Source organism: Salvelinus alpinus, chromosome 21 (genome assembly GCF_045679555.1).
Source record: "Salvelinus alpinus chromosome 21, SLU_Salpinus.1, whole genome shotgun sequence".
NCBI lineage: Eukaryota > Metazoa > Chordata > Actinopteri > Salmoniformes > Salmonidae > Salvelinus > Salvelinus alpinus.
In genome coordinates this window covers 15,693,365-15,715,690 of record NC_092106.1, presented here as the reverse complement: position 1 = coordinate 15,715,690, position 22,326 = coordinate 15,693,365, and positions in this window count along the sequence as shown.

Sequence of the window (22,326 nt, the reverse complement as noted above, 5' to 3'; positions counted from 1 at the left end):
AACAACTTCCAATTATATAGTTTAGGGATGGGCACCGTTGATAGGGGTGGGGGGGGGACACAAAAAATCTGAACTCATCATGAGGAGCTCCAGTGGCTCACGGGTCTGTGTACCCACATCCATACCTACACATGCAGTCAGAGCCAGCCCTACCCTTTTGGGGGCCCTTGGTGTTATGTGGGGTTATGTTTTCCATTCATAATACAACCTACTATGCAGGAATTTCAATAGGGCACTGCATGTGTAACCTATTAACTGTACTCAGAACATTTAGTCGGTACTCCAATAGGAATGTAGAATTATCATCCCATCACTCTAGCAAACTTTCCCAGAAAACTGTTTATGAATGTAAACCGTTAAACTGGTTTGTTGAGTGTAGGGAAAATGAACAAGACATATTTTAGCACATATAGTACCACTACTCATCCAAAACTTGCTGAAAGTTCTCCTTGAAACAACAAATTCAGATTTACAGTTTGCGTGCCTTGAACAAATATTTACATAAGTGTTTGTCTCGCATTAGCAGGTATATGAATCACGTTTCATTGATACTTGGAGCACCATGAATGTGTTGGTTGGGTATTGGAAGAGTGACTTTCTATAGGAACTATGAGACAAGCCTCTACATGCTCTGTTGGGGCTGTAATTCATCTTTAGATTTGTTTCAATAGATAATGCCAATATGCTTTCATTGAGGATCACTTTTCTAAAGATGTTCGTCATTGAGTTATCCCTCACAGAAAAACGACATGATTTCACACGTGTGAATGTGTTTTAGGAACACTTCAAATAAAGGACAAACAGTGTTTTCAAATGACAGATTTGACACACATGACTGCGTTGTATTTACAGTCATTTTTATTCAACATCTCATCACCTGGGATTTGACCTCGTAACCTCTTGGTTCACAGCATTCCGATCTTTCTGTTGCGCCACCACATCTGCAGGGTTGGGGAGTAACGGATTACATGTAACAGATCCGTTACATGTAAGGGATTGCAAAAACACGGTAAATGTAATCCGTTATGTTACCAGAAAAAATATTGTAATCAGATTACAGATACTTTAGAAAAACTAGACAATTACTTTTAAATTCAGAAAGGATGTTTGCGGAAAAAAATATTTGACACTTCTCTGTTTTCTCAATGACATTCAAATCAGCATTGAAAAAAGGCGCAAGCTTAAGTTTGTTCCACCTGAGCGAGTCTGACCACAAGTCAGAGACCACTATGATGACACACCAAATGTGTTTGATGGATCGCGGGAAAAGAGCAGGAATAGTCTTTTGTAGGCTACAGTCCAAGCTTTGTCTTCCAATGGTGCGACTGCTGTCGGCATCCTAAGATTATCCAACTTGAATAAACCCTTGGAGGTAAGGATGACAGCAGGGGTGTAGTCTACGGTGATACGGATATCACTTATTATTGATATCTACAAAGCTCATTGATGTGAATCACACTGCTGCTCTCTCATTTATCTATTTGCGCCTTACGGATTGTGGTTGTTGTGGATGGCTGTTCGCAAATCTAAATGTGTATTTGAACCCAATGATGGTTGAATTCAAGAAGTTTAAACTGCCTATCAATCATTGTTTTTGAAACCAGTGGACAGCCAGGGGAAAATGCGCTCTTGCAACAGCTACATAGTTCCGATCCCAGCCTGTGGAATAAAAGTGTGGCTTTTATTGCTCAATCTAATTCATGCTGATAAAATAAATAAATCCATAGGTCTAATGGACACATGCTCAAATTCGCACACTTTTGACAGACTTAAAGGGGCAGTCTGTAGTTGTATATATATATGCACTGATTCTTGAAGAATATAATTTATAAATGTCTCATGAGCTTAATTCAACTGTCACACTCCATGAGAACCCAAAATGTAAGTTTGTTTTTCTCCAATGTTTGTAAACATTGTAAATGCGGAATAGCCTTATAACATGGTTAAAACAATCATTTTGATGTCATGGATGGTCAGTCCTTGCATCCTATTAATCTGAGAGTGGTTACATTTCTCCAGGCCCAGAACAGAGGCGGGGCAACCATTTTATAATTGTTTCATCTGTGGATTTGCCCTATAAACAGCTGCATATTAGCAAGATATCAAACTGTCACCAACAAACAGGTAAACAATAGCAATAGGCCTATAGCAAATGCAGCATATGGCATTCATTTCTGACATGTAAATAGCACTTTTTAGTAGTGCTCAATTCTGGGGACATTGCCCTGTGTAGGGTGTCGTCTTTCGGGTGGGACGTTCAACGGGTGTCCTGACTCTCTGTGGTCACTAAAGATCCCATGGCACTTATCGTAAGAGTAGGGGTGTTAACCCCGGTGTCCTGGCTAAATTCCCAATCTGTCCCTCATACCATCATGGCCACCTAATCATCCCCAGTTTACAATTGGCTCATTAATCTCCCCTCCTCTTCCCTGTAACTATTCCCCAGGTCGTTGCTGTAAATGAGAATGTGTTCTCAGTCAACTTACCTGGTAAAATAAGGGTTACATAAAATAAATATAAGGTATGAAGGTAAGACCCAGATGTAGACCACGTCGAATAAACAATAGTTTAATATACCAACAGGGGCAGGCAATAGACAGATCAAGGCAGGCAGGGGTCATAGGTGGGGCAACGGTTCCGGGTAGCAAGCAGGCTCAGGGTAAGGCAGAGGTCGGTAATTCAGAGGAGGGCAAAGGTACAGGTCGGCAGGCAGGCTCAGGGTCAGGGGCAGGCAGAGTGGTCAGGCAGGTGGGCTCGGAGTCAGGGCACGCAATGGTCAAAACCTAAAATCCCTATGATTTTAAAAACAGAGCAGGTTTTGGCCTCTTGTATGTTAATGTCAGAAGTCTTTTTCCAAAAATAGACATGATTAGAATATGGGCCAAAATGACAAATGCAGACGTAATGGTTTTATCAGAAACTTGGCTAAAGAAGTCTGTGTCAAATAACTCGATTTCTATTGATGGGTACATTGTTTTTATAACGGATCGGATGAGTAAAGGAGGGGATGCAATTTATGTGAAATTCGAGTTTAACACCTTTGAAATTCTCTCGATTACCAAAGCCAAACATTTTGACTTGCTTGCGGTTAAAGTGAACATATATAAGGACTCCCACATCACTGTAGTCAGCTGCTACAGACAGCCCTCGGCTTCGGGAGACGTACTTAACTCTCTTTCTGATGTCCTGCACAAGCTAAATGACTCTGAATTCATTCTTTTAGGAGATTTGAATTGGGACATGCTTACATCTGTATCGGACTCTTTTAAAGAACTGTGTGACTCTCTGAATCTCGCTCAATTAATTAATGTGCCGACAAGACCGAATCCCAGAGCACCTAACAAATCAACTCTGTTGGACATTGTTCTAACGAAGACCCCTCACAAATACACATGGACTGGGATATTCTGTAATGATGTCAGTGATCACTGTGCTATTGCTTGTGTTAGAAATACAAACATGACCAAAGCCAAACCCTGTTATATTTTTAAAATACATTTTAGACAGTTTGATGAGCAAGCGCTCTTACTTGATCTGTACCATAATATTGACAGAGTAAATCTGATTCCCGATGTTGACACTGCCTGGGACAATTTTTATATGAAATTTGTGTCCATTTGTGATAAGCATGCCCCTGTGAAGAAATTTTGAATCAGTGGAAGGGACACTAACTTGGCAGAATTAATTTGAAAGAGAAATATCTCTTGGGCTCCTTCAGAGTGCTAAGAAACAAATGCCCAGGATTGATCAGGAAGTCCAAATCAGATTACTATTTAAATGCAGTCACAGAGAACCTAAACAACCCTACCAAGTTCTGGAAGCTAAACAAATCAGTGTCAGGTTCTAATGTATCCTCTGTCCTTCCTGACCATTTAATGATGGATTCTAATGAAATGAAGGATAAAGTCAATATTGTAGGGTTTTTTAACAAGCACTTCATATCTGCTGGTTCAGTTTTTGATAATGGTGGTGCCCAGGCCTCTAATGTAAGCTTTGTTACAGTCAACTATGATATAGGCCCTCATGTGAACCATTTTAACTTTGAGCCTGTTTCTTATACTGAGGTCTATAAAGCACTAAAGGCTATAGGCACTAAAAAGTCTGCAGGTCCAGACAACCTGGACCCCTACTCTCTTAAAGCTAGCAGCTGGTATTATTACTGAACCTGTGGCTCACATTTTCAACTTGAGTCTCTTGACCAATTCCATACCCAGCATTTGGAAATCAGCTTATGTCCTCCCAATGCTAAAGGGTGGAGATCCATCAGATGCTAATAACTATCATCATATCTCTAAACTCTCTGTCCTGGCCAAAGTCTATGAATCCATAGTGAACTCACAGTTAAAAAACTTCTTAATTGAAATAACATACTGAGCGGGGTTCATTGGTTTAGGAACTATCTTTCTGACAGAATACAATGTGTATATACAAGTCAAGATTTCTAGAGATTAATAGAGGTGTGCCCCAGGGTTCCATTTTAGCTCCTGTGTTGATCTCAATTTTATTAATGATTTGGGAAATGGGATGCAACCAGCAAAGTTACATGTATATGCAGATGATACAGTCATATATTCATGTGTACCTTCTCTGGTTAAGGCTGTTGAAGAGCTCCAGACTGCGTTTCAGTCACTGCAGGCCTCCCTTTATGGTCTCAAACTGGTCTTGAATGTACAAAAAACAAAATTCATGACCTTTACCAGAGCTAGAACTCTGCCAGAGAACATTGTCACATCTGGTGGCTTATCCATTGAAAAAGTGTCATCCTACAAATACCTAGGTATTTGGTTGGATGACAAGTTGTCCTCTAAAGTTCATATGGATAATCTTGTGACAAAGCCTAAATTGAAATTTAGTTTTTATTTTTGTAAAAAGGCTTGCTTCCCGCTTATGGCTAGAAAGGAACTTGTTCAGGCCACTTTTCTCTTTGTAATTGAATATGGTGACTTGTTGTATATGCATGCAACCTCCTCCATCTTACAGAGACTGGACTCTGTTTATCATGCATCCTTGCGCTTTATTACAAATGCCAAGTCACTCACCCACCATTGCACATTGTACCAAATATTAGGTTGGACCTCACTTTATATGCACAGAAAGATAGATTTGTATGTGTTCATCTACAAAGCCCTTTTGGGTAAACTCCCTCTTTACCTCTGTAGTCTGGTCTCCTTCACCACCAGCAGGTAAACTCCCTCTTTACCTCTGTAGTCTGGTCTCCTTCACCACCAGCAGTTACCATACCCGGTCTACTGGGTGATTGCTAATTAAAGTCCCCAGGACATTCACAGTGTTAGGCAAGACTTCCTTCTCTTCTTGTGCACATCTCCTCCGTGCCATAACCCTCCCAGTCAACCAGGTACTGGAACCCCCTGCCCCGAGGTCGAACCTTCAGGAGACGCCTCACTGTGTAAGCCGGTTGGCCGTCGATGAGACGGGGTAGAGGGATGGGCCTGGAAACAGGAGACAAAGGGCTGTGAGACATGGGTTTGACTCTGGACAAATGAAAGGTGGGATGTATACGAAGGGTATGGGGAAACAGAAGATGAACATCAGAAGGGCTAATGATCTTGGAGATGGGGAACCGTTATCCACTACCACTCATTTCCTCGGCCTTTGAGCCGCTCCAGGGGGCCACTGAGTTCTCCAAGCTGGATCTACGTAGCGCAAACCACCTGGTGCGGATACGAGAGGGGGACAAGTGGAAGACCGCCTTCAACACGGCCAGCGGCCACTACGAATATCTGGTCATGCCCTTTGGGCCTCACCGGCCGATAAACCGGAGGGAGAGTTTGCGGGATTCCACCCGGAGGGGCAGATCCCAGGTGGATAGCCATACCTTCTGCCCGAGACGATACCGGGGAGCCGGGGTCCGATGGTAGAAAGCCAAGATGGCTTAGCAGTTCAGACGTCATTTCTGTTTCGTATTGTCGTGTCCTGTATATACAGTGGGGAGAACAAGTATTTGATACACTGCCGATTTTGCAGGTTTTCCTACTTACAAAGCATATAGAGGTCTGTAATTTTTATCATAGGTACACTTCAACTGTGAGAGACGGAATCTAAAACAAAAATCCAGAAAATCACATTGTATGATATTTAAGTAATTAATTTGCATTTTATTGCATGACATAAGTATTTGATCACCTACCAACCAGTAAGAATTCCGGCTCTCACAGACCTGTTCGTTTTTCTTTAAGAAGCCCTCCTGTTCTCCACTCATTACCTGTATTAACTGCACCTGTTTGAACTCGTTACCTGTATAAAAGACACCTGTCCACACACTCAATCAAACAGACTCCAACCTCTCCACAATGGCCAAGACCAGAGAGCTGTGTAAGGACATCAGGGATCAAATTGTAGACCTGCACAAGGCTGGGATGGGCTACAGGACAATAGGCAAGCAGCTTGGTGAGAAGGCAACAACTGTTGGCGCAATTATTAGAAAATGGAAGAAGTTCAAGATGACGGTCAATCACCCTCGGTCTGGGGCTCCATGCAAGATCTCACCTCGTGGGGCATCAATGATCATGAGGAAGGTGAGGGATCAGCCCAGAACTACACGGCAGGACCTGGTCAATGACCTGAAGAGAGCTGGGACCACAGTCTCAAAGAAAACCAATAGTAACACACTACGCCGTCATGGATTAAAATCCTGCAGTGCACGCAAGGTCCCTCTGCTCAAGCCAGCGCATGTCCAGGACCGTCTGAAGTTTGCCAATGACCATCTGGATTATCCAGAGGAGGAATGGGAGAAGGTCATGTGGTCTGATGAGACAAAAATTGAGTTTTTTGGTCTAAACTCCACTCGCCGTGTTTGGAGGAAGAAGAAGGATGAGTACAACCCCAAGAATACCATCCCAACCGTGAAGCATGGAGGTGGAAATATCATTCTTTGGGGATGCTTTTCTGCAAAGGGGACAGGACGACTGCACCGTATTGAGGGGAGGATGGATGGGGCCATGTATCGCGAGATCTTGGCCAACAACCTCCTTCCCTAAGTAAGAGCATTGAAGATGGGTCATGGCTGGGTCTTCCAGCATGACAACGACCCGAAACACACAGCCAGGGCAACTAAGGAGTGGCTCCGTAAGAAGCATCTCAAGGTCCCGGAGTGGCCTAGCCAGTCTCCAGACCTGAACCCAATAGAAAATCTTTGGAGGGAGCTGAAAGTCCGTATTGCCCAGCGACAGCCCCGAAACCTGAAGGATCTGGAGAAGGTCTGTATGGAGGAGTGGGCCAAAATCCCTGCTGCAGTGTGTACAAACCTGGTCAAGAACTACAGGAAACGTATGATCTCTGTAATTGCAAACAAAGGTTTCTGTACCAAATATTAAGTTCTGCTTTTCTGATGTATCAAATACTTATGTCATGCAATAAAATGCAAATTAATTACTTAAAAATCATACAATGTGATTTTCTGGATTTTTGTTTTAGATTCCGTCTCTCACAGTTGAAGTGTACCTATGATAAAAATTACAGACCTCTACATGCTTTGTAAGTAGGAAAACCTGCAAAATCGGCAGTGTATCAAATACTTGTTCTCCCCACTGTATATATATTTACACCTTTCTTCCCATATCTTTTATATATTTTATTATCCAAGAACTCAACTACAAAAGCTTCCCTGCAAAAGCTTTCCTGCAACCCGCTTCACCAATTACAAAAAAGTATTATTTACCTCAAATCTGAAAAACCACCGTGGAAGCTAGCCAGGGGCTAATTCAGAAGCTAGCCAGAAAGCTAACCAGAAGCTATCCGATAGCTAGCCAGAAGCTAATCTGTAGCCGGTCTGCTGGCTAGCGTTGGTGTTTCAGCTGCCCACGTTTTGTGGTCATCAGCTATTCCTTTAGCTCGATAATCTACCGGCACTTTTGTGCAACGCGACTCGGACCGGAGCATTCCGGGACTTTTTTTCTCTCAGGTTCCCCGGATTTCAGCCGCAGGCTCTGGACATTTGCAGCTAGCTAGCTGCAAACCGTGTGACTACTGGCTTACGTCGATCCCGGAGCAAACTCAAATCATTCCGGAGCTAGCCAGCTGAGGAGTTCCATCAGCCATTCCTGGGCTACAGCCACCTATCCGGACCCGTTTTTTTGTTGTTTTGTTGTTGCTGCAGATACGGAGCCCCACCGGGCCTTCACGACTGACTGCCGACGTTATCTGCCCGAGGGAGTTCTCCAACTGGCACCTCCGTCCCGACGTTACCTGAACGCTCATCTGGGGCCCGCTAACCGTTAGCTGTCTTATCGGCTGCTATCTGAATAAGTATATCGGACAATTATTATTATTATTATTTATTTCTTTTTTTTTCTTTTTTTTTTCTTGGGTCACTATATCTATTTTGCCAATTTGGATTGATCCCCTCTACCACACGGAACCCCACTAACCTACCGACGGAAACGCACGAGACATCTACAAATAGACTTCCATACTATGCTATCTTGCTACCGATAGCCATCTACCCGGCCAGCTGTCTGGATCGCCGTGACCCCAACCAACCTCTACTCACTGGACCCTTATTGATCACTCGATTAAGCATGCCTCTCCTTAATGTAAATATGCCTTGTCCATTGCTGTTCTGGTTAGTGTTTATTGGCTTATTTCACTGTAGAGCCTCTAGCCCTGACCACTATACCATATCCAACCTCACAGTTCCACCACCCACATATGCGATGACATCACCTGGTTTCAATGATGTTTCTAGAGACAATATCTCTCTCATCATCACTCAATACCTAGGTTTACCTCCACTGTATTCACATCCTACCATACCTTTGTCTGTACATTATTCCTTTAAGCTATTTTATCGCCCCCAGAAACTTCCTTTTACTCTCTGCTCTAGAAGTTCTAGACGACCAATTCTCATAGCTTTTAGCCGTACCCTTATCCTACTCCTCCTCTGTTCCTCTGGTGATGTAGAGGTGAATCCAGGCCCTGCAGTACCTAGCTCCACTCCTATTCCCCAGGCGCTCTCTTTTGATGACTTCTGTAACCGTAATAGCCTTGGCTTCATGCATGTTAACATTAGAAGCCTCCTCCCTAAGTTTGTTTTGTTCACTGCTTTAGCACACTCTGCCAACCCGGATGTTTTAGCCGTGTCTGAATCCTGGCTTAGAAAGACCACCAAAAATTCTGACATTTTCATCCCCAACTACAAGATTTTCAGACAAGATAGAACGGCCAAAGGGGGCGGTGTTGCAATCTATTGCAAAGATTGCCTGCAGAGTTCTGTTTTACTATCCAGGTCTGTTCCCAAACAATTTGAACTTCTACTTTTAAAAATCCACCTCTCTAAAAACAAGTCTCTCACCGTTGCCGCCTGCTATAGACCACCCTCTGCCCCCAGCTGTGCTCTGGACACTATATGTGAACTGATTGCCCCCCATCTATCTTCAGAGCTCGTGCTGCTAGGCGACCTAAATTTTAACATGCTTAACACCCCAGCCACCCTACAATCTAAGCTTGATGCCCTCAATCTCACACAAATTATCAATGAACCTACCAGGTACCACCCCAATTCCGTAAACACGGGTACCCTCATAGATATCATCCTAACAAACTTGCCCTCCAAATACACCTCTGCTGTTTTCAACCAAGATCTCAGCGATCACTGCCTCATTGCCTGCATCCGTAATGGGTCAGCGGTCAAACGACCTCCACTCATCACTGTCAAACGCTCCCTGAAACACTTCAGCGAGCAGGCCTTTCTAATCGACCTGGCCGAGGTATCCTGGAAGGATATTGATCTCATCCCGTCAGTAGAGGATGCCTGGACATTTTTTAAAAATGCCTTCCTCACCATCTTGAATAAGCATGCCCCATTCAAGAAATTTAGAACCAGGAACAGATATAGCCCTTGGTTCTCTCCTGACCTGACTGCCCTTAACCAACAGAAAAACATCCTATGGCGTTCTGCATTAGCATCGAACAGCCCCCGTGATATGCAACTTTTCAGGGAAGCTAGAAACCAGTATACACAGGCAGTTAGAAAAGCCAAGGCTAGCTTTTTCAAGCAGAAATTTGCTTCCTGCAACACAAATTCAAAAAAGTTCTGGGACACTGTAAAGTCCATGGAGAATAAGAACACCTCCTCCCAGCTTCCAACTGCTCTGAAGATAGGAAACACTGTCACCACCGACAAATCCACTATAATTGAGAATTTCAATAAGCATTTTTCTACGGCTGGCCATGCTTTCCACCTGGCTACCCCTACCCCGGACAACAGCACTGCCCTCCCCTCTGCTACTCGCCCAAGCCTTCCCCATTTCTCTTTCTCCCAAATACAGTCAGCTGATGTTCTAAAAGAGCTGCAAAATCTGGACCCTTACAAATCAGCCGGGCTAGATAATCTGGACCCTTTCTTTCTAAAACTATCTGCTGAAATTGTTGCCACCCCTATTACTAGCCTTTTCAACCTCTCTTTCGTGTCGTCTGAGATTCCCAAAGATTGGAAAGCAGCTGCGGTTATCCCCCTCTTCAAAGGGGGGGACACTCTTGACCCTAACAGCTACAGACCTATATCTATCCTACCCTGCCTTTCTAAGGTCTTCGAAAGCCAAGTCAACAAACAGATTACCGACCATTTCGAATCCCACCATACCTTCTCCGCTATGCAATCTGGTTTCAGAGCTGGTCATGGGTGCACCTCAGCCACGCTCAAGGTCATAAACGATATCTTAACCGCCATCGATAGGAAACAATACTGTGCAGCCGTATTCATTGACCTGGCCAAGGCTTTTGACTCTGTCAATCACCACATCCTCATCGGCAGACTCGACAGCCTTGGTTTCTCTAATGATTGCCTCGCCTGGTTCACCAACTACTTCTCTGATCGAGTTCAGTGTGTCAAATCGGAGGGTCTGTTGTCCGGGCCTCTGGCAGTCTCCATGGGGGTGCCACAGGGTTCAATTCTTGGACCGACTCTCTTCTCTGTATACATCAATGATGTCGCTCTTGCTGCTGGTGATTCTCTGATCCACCTCTACGCAGACGACACTATTCTGTATACTTCTGGCCCTTCTTTTGACACTGTGTTAACAACCCTCCAGGCGAGCTTCAATGCCATACAACTCTCCTTCCGTGGCCTCCAATTGCTCTTAAATACAAGTAAAACTAAATGCATGCTCTTCAACCGATCGCTGCCTGCACCTGCCCGCCTGTCCAACATCACTACTCTGGACGGCTCTGACCTAGAATATGTGGACAACTACAAATACCTAGGTGTCTGGTTAGACTGTAAACTCTCCTTCCAGACTCACATCAAACATCTCCAATCCAAAGTTAAATCTAGAATTGGCTTCCTATTCCGCAACAAAGCATCCTTCACTCATGCTGCCAAACATACCCTTGTAAAACTGACCATCCTACCAATCCTCGACTTCGGTGATGTCATTTACAAAATAGCCTCCAAAACCCTACTCAATAAATTGGATGCAGTCTATCACAGTGCCATCCGTTTTGTCACCAAAGCCCCATATACTACCCACCACTGCGACCTGTACACTCTCGTTGGCTGGCCCTCGCTTCATACTCGTCGCCAAACCCACTGGTTCCAGGTCATCTACAAGACCCTGCTAGGTAAAGTCCCCCCTTATCTCAGCTCGCTGGTCACCATAGCAACACCTACCTGTAGCACGCGCTCCAGCAGGTTTATCTCTCTGGTCACCCCCAAAACCAATTCTTCCTTTGGCCGCCTCTCCTTCCAGTTCTCTGCTGCCAATGACTGGAACGAACTACAAAAATCTCTGAAACTGGAAACACTTATCTCCCTCACTAGCTTTAAGCACCAGCTGTCAGAGCAGCTCATAGATTACTGCACCTGTACATAGCCCATCTATAATTTTAGCCCAAACAACTACCTCTTTACCTACTGTATTTATTTATTTATTTTGCTCCTTTGCACCCCATTATTTCTGTCTCTACTTTGCGCTTTCTTCCACTGCAAACCAACCATTCCAGTGTTTTAAGTTTTATTTTACTTGCTGTGTTGTATTTACTTCGCCACCATGGCCTTTTTATATTTTTATTTATTTATACATATATTTGTTTGCCTTCACCTCCCTTATCTCACCTCACTTGCTCACATTGTATATAGACTTATTTTTTTTTCACTGTATCATTGACTATATGTTTGTTTTACTCCATGTGTAACTATGTGTTGTTGTATGTGTCGAACTGCTTTGCTTTATCTTGGCCAGGTCGCAATTGTAAATGAGAACGTGTTCTCAATTTGCCTACCTGGTTAAATAAAGGTTAAATAAAAAAAAAATATTAAAAAAAATGGTGATCCGCTTGTTGTCGATACCTAGAGGTGGTCTTGAGGAGGGCCGACTGGGCTCTCCTCCAGATATGACGACAGCGGCGGACAAACATCTGGGTAGAAGGTATAGGCGTATTCCACCCACACCAGCTGCTGGCTCCAGGTGGTGGGGTTGGCGGAGACCAGGCAGTGCAGGGTGGTCTCAAGGTCCTGGTTGGCTCACTCTGACTGGCCGTTAGACTGAGGGTGGAACCCGGAGGACAGGCTGGCCGATGACCCAATGAGGGTGCAGAACCAGGACAAGAACTGAGGGCCGCGGTCAGAGACCATTTATACGAGCCGGAAGACGTGCTGCACAATGAGCTGGGCCGTCTCCTTGGCAGAGGGTAACTTGGGGAGAGGAATGAAGTGGGCGGCCCTGGAAAAGTGTTCCACCACAGTCAGGATGGCGGTGTTGCCATCAAACGGGGGGAGACCCATGACAAAGTCCAGGGAGATGTGAGACCAGGGTCGATGAGGGACGGGCAGAGTTTGGAGGGGGCCAGCCGGAACTTGTCGAGGGGTCTTGTTCCGTGCACAGACCGTGCAGGCGGCGACAAAGGCAGCGACGTCCGGAACCATGGTAGGCCACCAAAAGCACTCTCACATGAAGGCCAGGGTCCGCAGGGAGCCCGGGTGGCAGGCAAGCCTGGAGGAATTGGCCCACTTCAGGACCGAGGAGCGGGCAGCGTCAGGCATGAACATCCAGTTATCTGGGCCCTGCGCTTTCCAACCTGTTTCCGATACCCCAGCTGAGTGCCGTCGCCAGGCACAGGGTGGGAAGGATGGTCTCGGGCTCCGCTGGGGTAGCCGTGGGGTTATAGTGGCGAGACAGAGCATCTGGCTTGACGTTCTTGGACCCCGGGCGATAGGAGAGGGAAAAGTTGAACCAGGTAAACAGCAGGGCCCATCTCGCCTGCCTGGAGTTGAAGTGCTTGGCGGTGCAGAGATACTCCAGGTTGTTGTGGTTGGTCCACACAATGAACGGATGTTCCGCCCCTTTGAGCCAGTGCCTCCATTCCTCCAATGCCATCTTCACTGCGAGAAGATCCCGATTCCCCACATCGTAATTCCTCTCTGTGGCGGTAAGGCGGTGGGTGAAGAAGGCGCAGGGATGCTGCTTAAGGTCCAGGGCAGAACGGTGAAACAGAACAGCCTCCACTCCGACATCCGAAGCATCGGCCTCCACCACGAACTAGCGGGAAGGGTCCGGATGAGCAAGGAGAATCCCAAAACCACAGGGATCTGGGACCATTCAGCAGGAACTGAATGGTCTCGCTGTGATTCCCTGACACACGTAGGTTGATGGGAGTGGTGTTATGGATGACCTGACCTATAGAGTCCAACGCTCTAACATCCACGGGAATGGAGAGGGGTTGAGTGGGGATGTTCAGCTCGGGAAGCCAGTGTTGCGTCCGAAAAGCTCTCATCGGCCCCAGAGTTAATGAGGACCCGGAGAGATTTGGACTGGTTTCCCCACAGCAGAATGACATGAAATGGGGTGTGAGTAAGGAAAGCAGAAAAGTTCCCATATGGCCCACCAGAGTACTCGCTCCTACCAGTGAGCCTGGTCTTTTACCGGGCATGAGGACACAAAATGACCAAAAGTCCCGCAATACAGAAGGCTCCTTGTGCTGATCTGGTGTTGCCGTTCCGCTGGCGACACCCCAGCCCTGCCTAGTTGCATGGCCTCGGGAAACAGTGCCTCGGCCCTCCTCGGTGACTCTCGAGGACCGTCAGGGACTTCTGGGATGACTCTGAGGCGAGTGGAATCGAATTTCCTCTCCATCCGTCGTTCTCGCAATCGCTCATCGATGCGGATGGTCAAAGCAATGAGGAAGACATTGGGTAACTCCCGAGCTGCAAGCTCGTTCTTAACCTCCTCCGAGACGCCATGCAGGAACACATCGAACAGTGCTTCCGGGTTCCATGTACTCTCCGCTGCCAACGTACGGAAATCTACCGCATAGTCGGCCACAGTGCGGGCGTCCTGCCGGAGCTGGATTAGCTTCCAGGCAGCTTCTCTCCCGGAGAACGGAGCATCAAAGACCTTCCTCACCTCTCCCACGAACCCCTCCAGGCTTGCGCATATGGCCGGCTACTGTTCCCATACTGAGGTTGCCGAGATGAGAGCCCTTCTATACATCAGCGTGATGAGGTAGGCTATTTTGGAGCGATCCGAGGGGAAGGAGGAGGGCTAAAGCTCTAAAATGAGGGCACACAGCTAAAAATGCCCGACAGGTGCTCTGCTCTCCATTAAAGCATTCCAGAGGCCGTAACTGGGGCTCCCAGGAAGGTGGAGTGGCCGGTGGGGCGGCGCTGCTAACCGCGTGTTGCTGAGGGGCGGTGGGGCTACCACCGTGGCAGGCTGCCCCCCAGACAACCCGCAGAATTGCGCCAACAGCATGTCCAACGCCCCGTCATGGCACTCAGCCAACATATGGACCCCCTCCATCAGACCACAAAGCAATTCCTTGTGCCTACCAATGGAGGCTCCTTGGGAGGAGATGGCGTTTCGCAGCTGGTCCAGGTCTGCTGGGACAGTCATGGCCAGTGCGTACTATCAGGTATGAAGGTAAGACCCAGATGCAGACTACGTCAAATAAACAATTGTTTAATTTTCCAACAGTGGCAGTCATAAGACAGGTCAAGGCAGGCAGGGGTCAGTAAACCAGAGGTAGGGCAACGGTACCAGGCGGCAGGCAGGCAGGCTCAGGGTCAGGGTAAGGCAGAGGTTGGTAATCCAGAGGGGGGCAAATGTACAGGTCGACAGGCAGGCTTAGGGTCAGGGTCAGGGGCAGGCAGAGTGGTCAGGCAGGCGTGCTCGGAGTCAGGACAGGTAAGGGTCAAATCCAGGAGGGAGAGAAAAGAGAGACTGGAAAAAGCAGGAGCTGAGACACAAAACGCTGGTTGACTTGAACAAACAAGACAAACTGGCAACAGATAAACAGAGAACACAGGTACTGTATAAATACACAGGGGATAATGGGGAAGATGGGCGACACCTGGAGGGGGTGGAGATAATCACAAAGACAGGTGAAACAGCTCAGGGTGTGACAATAAAAACATTTTAAAAACTTGAATCAATGAGCCCAATCAGTCCTCCATAACAACAGAGTAGGGCTGGCTAATAAGTCCTTAGTTTTGGGGTTATGCTCAGGTTAAACAATTTGGCTAATATATACTTCCAAGTCCTATTCTTGAAGATCAAGGGGTATAACATTTATTGGAATGACTGGAATTCAGACTTTGTTTTTTAATGTGAGCCTACATAACCAACCCATAAAGCAACATGTAACATCCATATATGTCCAGCTATGTAAACTTTAACATTGATTTACCCTGCAATAGATGTCATTCAATTGGTAACATACATTTTTGTCTTCTTCTAATGCCTTTTAAGGGGAAAGTAATCTAAAAGTACCTGAATGTAGTCAGATTACGCTACTGAGTTTGGGTAATCCAAATTTGGACAGGTAACTAGTAACTGTGACAGATTGCATTTAGAAAGTAACCTACCCAAGCCTGCACATCTGTGTAAATTGCAGTAAATCTCAGCTTTGTAAAAAAATACACTCAAGAAAAACTATCATAGAGATTCAGGAATAAGATTGAAACAGAATAATATACCCCACCAACATTAGACAGCTATACAGAAAACCCTCCTTTACTGAGTAAAAATATGCATTATAGGTAAGGGGATGCTACAGACTTTGTCGTGATACAGAAAGATCAGCGCACCTCACATCGAGAGGTTGTGTTTTCAATTCCCAGAATGGGTAATATTTTAGTTGAACAGCGTACCACTTACTTTAAAACAACCATAACATTATTTGAATTATAATGGTTTGTGACCATCAGGGACATCAAGTGACGTCCTGACAACTGGTCAAATAAATGTCTGGAGAACTGTCACGATCTATCACAAGGATGACGCTGGAGAGACGAAGCAGGTACGGGGAGTAACATTTAATAAATCACGGACATGGAACGAGACATAAACAGCTTAGCAAACAGAAAAACAATCAATGCAGAAGCAGGGAACAGAGCTGGGGAACTGACACATATAGGGGAGGAAATGAACAGGTGATAATAGAGTCCAGGTGAGTCCAATAACGCTGATGCGCGTGACAAGGAAAGGCAGGTGTACGTGATGGATGGCAGGAGTGAGTGATGCAAGGCATTCTGGCGCCCTCAAGCGCCAGGGGGAGGGAAAGAGCGGGAGCAGACGTGACAGAGAACATCTTACAAAAATCCTGACATAGTCCTCACCCTTATGGAAAAAACACGACTGCGTGGCCAAACACGACTCCAACACCATCATTAAGTTTGCTGACGACACAACAGTGGTAGGCCTGATCACCGACAATGATGAGACAGCCTATAGGGAGGAGGTCAGAGCCCTGGCAATGTGGTGCCAGGACAACAACCTCTCCCTCAATGTGAGCAAGACAAAGGAGCTGATCGTGGAATACAGGAAAAGGCGGGCGAACAGGCTGCCATTAACATCGACGGGGCTGTAGTGGAGCGGGTTGAGAGTTTCAAGTTCCTTGGTGTCCACATCACCAACAAACTATCATGGTCCAAACACACCAAGACAGTCGTGAAGAGGGCACGACAACACCTTTTCCCCCTCAGGAGACTGAAAATATTTGGCATGGGTCCCCAGATCCTCAAAAAGTTCTACAGCTAACACCATCGAGAGCATCCTGACCGGTTGCATCACCGCCTGGTATTGCAACTGCTCGGCATCTGACCATAAGGCGCTATAGAGGGTAGTGTGTACGGCCCAGTACATCACTGGGGCCAAGCTACCCGCCATCCAGGACTTATATAATAGGCGATGTCAGAGGAAAGCCCAAAAACTTGTCAGACTCCAGTCACCCAAGTCATAGACTGTTTTCTCTGCTACTGCACGGCAAGCGGTACCGGAGCGCCAAATCTAGGACCAAAAGGCTCCTTAACAGACTGCTGAACAATTAATCAAATGGCCACCGGACTATTTACATTGACACACCCCTTCCATTTGTTTTGTACACTGCTGCTACTCGCTGTTTATTATCTATGCATAGTCACTTCACCCCTACCTACATGTACACATTACCTCGACTAACCTGTACCCCTGCACATTGACTCGGTACCGGTACCCCCTGTATATAGCCTCGTTATTGTTATTTTATTGTGTTACTTCTTATCATTTTTTACTTTAGTTTATTTGGTAAATATTTTCTTAACTCTTCTTGAACTGCGCGGTTGGTTAAGGGCTTTTAAGTAAGCATTTCACGGTAAGGTCTACACTTGTATTCGGCGCTTGTGACAAATAAAGTTTGATTATATTTTTTGTATTCAATGTAAGATGTGCTGCTGGGGCTTATTGTTGCCTAGTTTTGTCAATGCTATCTATGTGTGGTAGTATGAATTTCTACTTAAAAGGGCATGCCCATTTCCATGGTATTTTGCTCTTAAAAAAAAAACATAAAAACTAAACTCAAAGACCTGCTCCTGATTCCGACTCCAGCCATGCCTGCCCCTGCCTCCCACCTATTTCATAACTTATAATTTCACTGGCATGCCTGTGAGAAGTTTACAGTAAATCAGCAGTGTCATGATTCTGTAATACATTAAAATGTTGCTGGTTGAAACCAGCCAATGTTGGATTAGTGTTGTTGTATCATTGTATTATTAAAGTTAATGATTTATTGTGGCCTTACAGTAGTTCACTTTAGTTGGCCTATGAGCTGTTATTCTCCCCACTTTCATTGTGTTTTCTTTAATAGCTGTAGGACACATAATACAATCTTTAAATAAAATGGTGCTATCTAGAACCTAAAATGGTTCTTCGGCTATCCCCATAGGAGGACCCTTTGAAGAACCATTTTTGGTTCCAGGTAGAACACCTTTGGGTTCCATGAAAAAACCTTTCCACGTGGAACCCAAAAGAGTTCTACTGTACCTAAAACCAAAAATGGTTCTACCTGGAACCAAAAAAGGTCATCCTATGGGGCCAGCCAAAGAACCTTTTTAGAACCCTTTTACCTAAGAGTGTAGTAACGAGAGAGAAAGTCTTCAGATCTCATGTCTCCAAGAAAATGTACCTTTTAGGCAGTTCTCTGATGTCATTGTCGTATTGTGACAAAGGCAACCTAAATAGGCTACTTTGCTTCAGATGTTTATTGGGAGAAAAAAGACAGTTGTGAGTGGTCCATTGACTGACTGCGCGCCTGGCTGCATGGCTGGCTGCTTGGTCGTACAGTATGTGCTCTTCAGTGGAAAGCTGTTGTTTAACCAAGCTATACTGAGAAAGTCCCTCACAGGGCACCATTTATCATTGTTCAGCCACTGAATGAGGAAGTGAGGCACTGAAGGGTGTCAATCCAACTTGAGCAATAGTTGATTTAGGAAAATTAATTCAGAGCGTGTATGTGTCCATTTGACAGTATGCCAAAATAGCTCAAGTTTAGCAGGTGATGTATTGTCTTGTTCACAACATAGAAACATATCCATCATAAATGGTATATTGTCCTCCTCACAGAGTTGATATGGAGATAGCTAGAATCATGTAGTGATTTACAAATCTGTGGCAAGGAGGTGAAGCGCTTGCCTAAGTGTTGTCCATGTGCGCTTGAGAACAATGGCTGACGTCTATGGGTGAGAAGGTGACAGACTGGATTCTCAGGGAGAGTATATAGTATACTCTGCCATGGGTATTATGATACTTGGAAACAGGGGAGCGCTTCTTGGTGAAAGACAGCATAATTCAGTGTTTTTTAGCTAGCTTTGGGTATTGTCTTCCATTATTTGCTTCAGTGGCAGAGTCCAACGGCAGATACTGCTCAGGTGCATTACAAATAATAGTTTGCTCTGTGAAGGAAATGATCCCCACAGGCATCACACACTTACTCTACATGTATGAAATCCTCTGTGTCATGCAGTACTCTATTTTAGCCTACATTAGCATGTCACTCATACAGTAACTGATTTGCCATAACTTGTTTTTTAAGTAATTTGTCATCCGTGAAGGAGTTCATCTTTCTTGGGGAGGAAGAGGGGATTTCCCAGTTCTAGTTCCTTCTAAACTATCAATATGAACATCCTCCTCAGTGTCCTCTCATTGGGCATCATGACCATATAAAACATTACAGAACACCTACTGATTAACTGTTGATCAAAAAGAAGCAGGTCTCAGACAGCCGCACGGAGACTCAAACTAGTTTATCGAGCAACTAAACAAACCATAAACTCTATGTCTAAAAACAGCTCTCGCTTTTAAGTAAGCAAGGCAAAAAGGTAGTGCATTACAGTGAATAACAAAACGTAGTGGGAAACTTGAATTTTTTGCAGTTAATGTATTTGGCATAGTGTGGAGCAATTTATGTCATTTATGTAATTTGGTTAAAGTCCACTGTTACCTGTCTTGTATAGCTACTTGTAGGAGTCGTTTTACAGCTGTGTTTCTGTATTATCAGTACAATTTGGTTATCAGGATATGTACTGTATATTGATTGATATCAACGTACTGCCTTTGAACCGGTTCCTTTGAACCCTTTTTTCGGTATTTGCTAAGTATTTACTCACTCAGACCTAGTGTATAGCCTTCCCACACTGGGAAGAACCAGGACAGTTGAAGACCAAAACTCTACAGATCTATTAACATATTCCACCCCAAATCTCCTGTTGCTGACCATTATATGAAGACTAACAGCTGTGCAAGCCTTTTCACAAACTTTACTAAGTGATTCATTCAAGATGTCCGAAGTAACCCAAGTTTTACTCCTGGAGATGGGGCTATATAGTGTCTTATGTCCTCACCCGTGTTATACCCTAGACTTGTTGATCTCGTGGCAGTGGTATTGAGTGGGGAGTAGAAGTGCAAGGGAAGTGCACAGCCACTGGAGCAGGCAGCTCATGTTTGTTTTAGCAGGTCCTGGCCTGCTGCAGCTCTCTGGAGAGGTGGCATGTACACACAGGCCAAAGAAACTAGCACAGCCCTCACTAGGCCTGGCACACACACACACACACACACACACACACACACACACACACACACACACACACACACACACACACACACACACACACACACACACACACACACACACACACACACACACACACACACACACACACACACACACACACACACACAGTCACACACTGCTCCGGGTAATCTCATGATACTGCCCTCACACCTCACAAACATGTGCATGCACTCACACACACACACTCCATCCCATTTAGAACATATTTTAATATTATCACATTCATTACCTCCTGTCTAGACAGAGGTACTATCTTGATCAGATATGTTCATCAATGTCTGAGGAGAACTTGACTATATCCTGATGAACACATTGAGTCCTGATGCCACTGAATTTGGGAATGTTTCCTCATACAGTATTTAGATACAGTATGATAAGGCAGAGACAGTCAATCATTTTTGTTTCAACGACTGAATGTCCATTTTGATATTAGCTTTTCAATCTAAGTGAGAGCTTCTGCTGGCTTCTCATGGTGCTTCGGTTGCCTCCTTGTGGTCGTAAGGAGAAAAGAGATCATACCGATGTTGCTTGCCAAATTTAGATTGGCTCAACCCCCTGATATTGTATGTTTAAAGCCCCTTACACAATTTACACTTCCACTAATGACGTTGACTACAACCTTTGGGCTGAAACAGATACATTAGCTTTACCTTGTGGGCATCCTGAGGAAATTCCCTCTTAGCTCAGCAACATCATGTTACCCCCTCACTGCTCTCCAGCAAGTGTGTGCATGTGACATGGAGACAGGCGCTGAAAGCGGGATTAAGATGGTGAATGAGAGAGAGAGAGATAGAGAGAGTGTGTGCGTGCACGCACCCGTTCATGTCTGTGTAATTGACATAGTAAATTACGATGTTAAGAGTTCCATTTTCCTCACGGTTCGTACTTTTCCCATGTCATCCTCATTTCTGATACCATCACAAAAGAAATCTGTGCTGTCCAAGTTTCATTTATATTTCACTCTCAAAAATTATATTCATCCGTTGTTCATATATTGAACCATCCGTTCCAGCAAACTCCTCTGCTTTGTTGAGGGTGTAAGGAGTTCTAAATGTAGATTTTACATGTGAGAGAGGAATAAAGTACATTGTCCTCGACCTACAGAGTGATTCTAATGAGGTGTCATGTTAAATGGACTTGACATTGACTAGTAGAGATACAGGAAGATAAGTATCACATTCTTAGTTTTTTTCCAGAGTCATCAGTATCCCTACACAGGAGCAGTGCCTTCAGAAAGTATTAATCATCCTTAACTTATTCTACATGTTACAGCCTGAATTCAAAATGGATTAAATAGATTTTGTTTTCACCCATCTACACACAATACCCCATTATGACAAAGAGAAAACATGTTTTTAGACATTTTAGCAAATTTATTGAAAATTAAATAAATAAATATCTAATTTACATAAGTATGCACATGCCTGAGTCAATTCTTTGTAAAAGCACCTTTGACAGCGATTACAGCTGTGAGTTATTCTGGGTAAGACTCTAGGAGCTTTCCACTCCTGGATTGTGCAATATTTGCCCATTATTTGTAGATTTTTTTTATCAAGCTCTGTCAAATTGGTTGTTGATCATTCCCAGAGATTTTCAAGCATATTTAAGTCAAAACTTTAATTCGGCCACTCAGGAACGTTCACTGTCTTCTTGGTAAGCAAGTCCAGTGTAGATTTGGCCTTGTGTTTTAGGTTATTGTCCTGCTGAAAGGTGAATTAATTTACCAGTGTCAGGTGGAAAGCAGACTGAACCAGGTTTTCCTCTAGGATTTTGCCTGTGCTTAGTTCCATTCTATTTATTTTTTATCCTGAAAAACTCCCCAGTCCTTTAACTATTACAAGCATACCCATAACATGACGCAGCCACCACTATGCTTGAAAATATGGAGAGTGGTCCTCAGTAATGGGTTGTATTGGATTTGCCCCAAACATAAAATGTTGTATTCAGGACAAAAAGTGAATTGCTTGCCACACTTTTTTTTTTTAATGT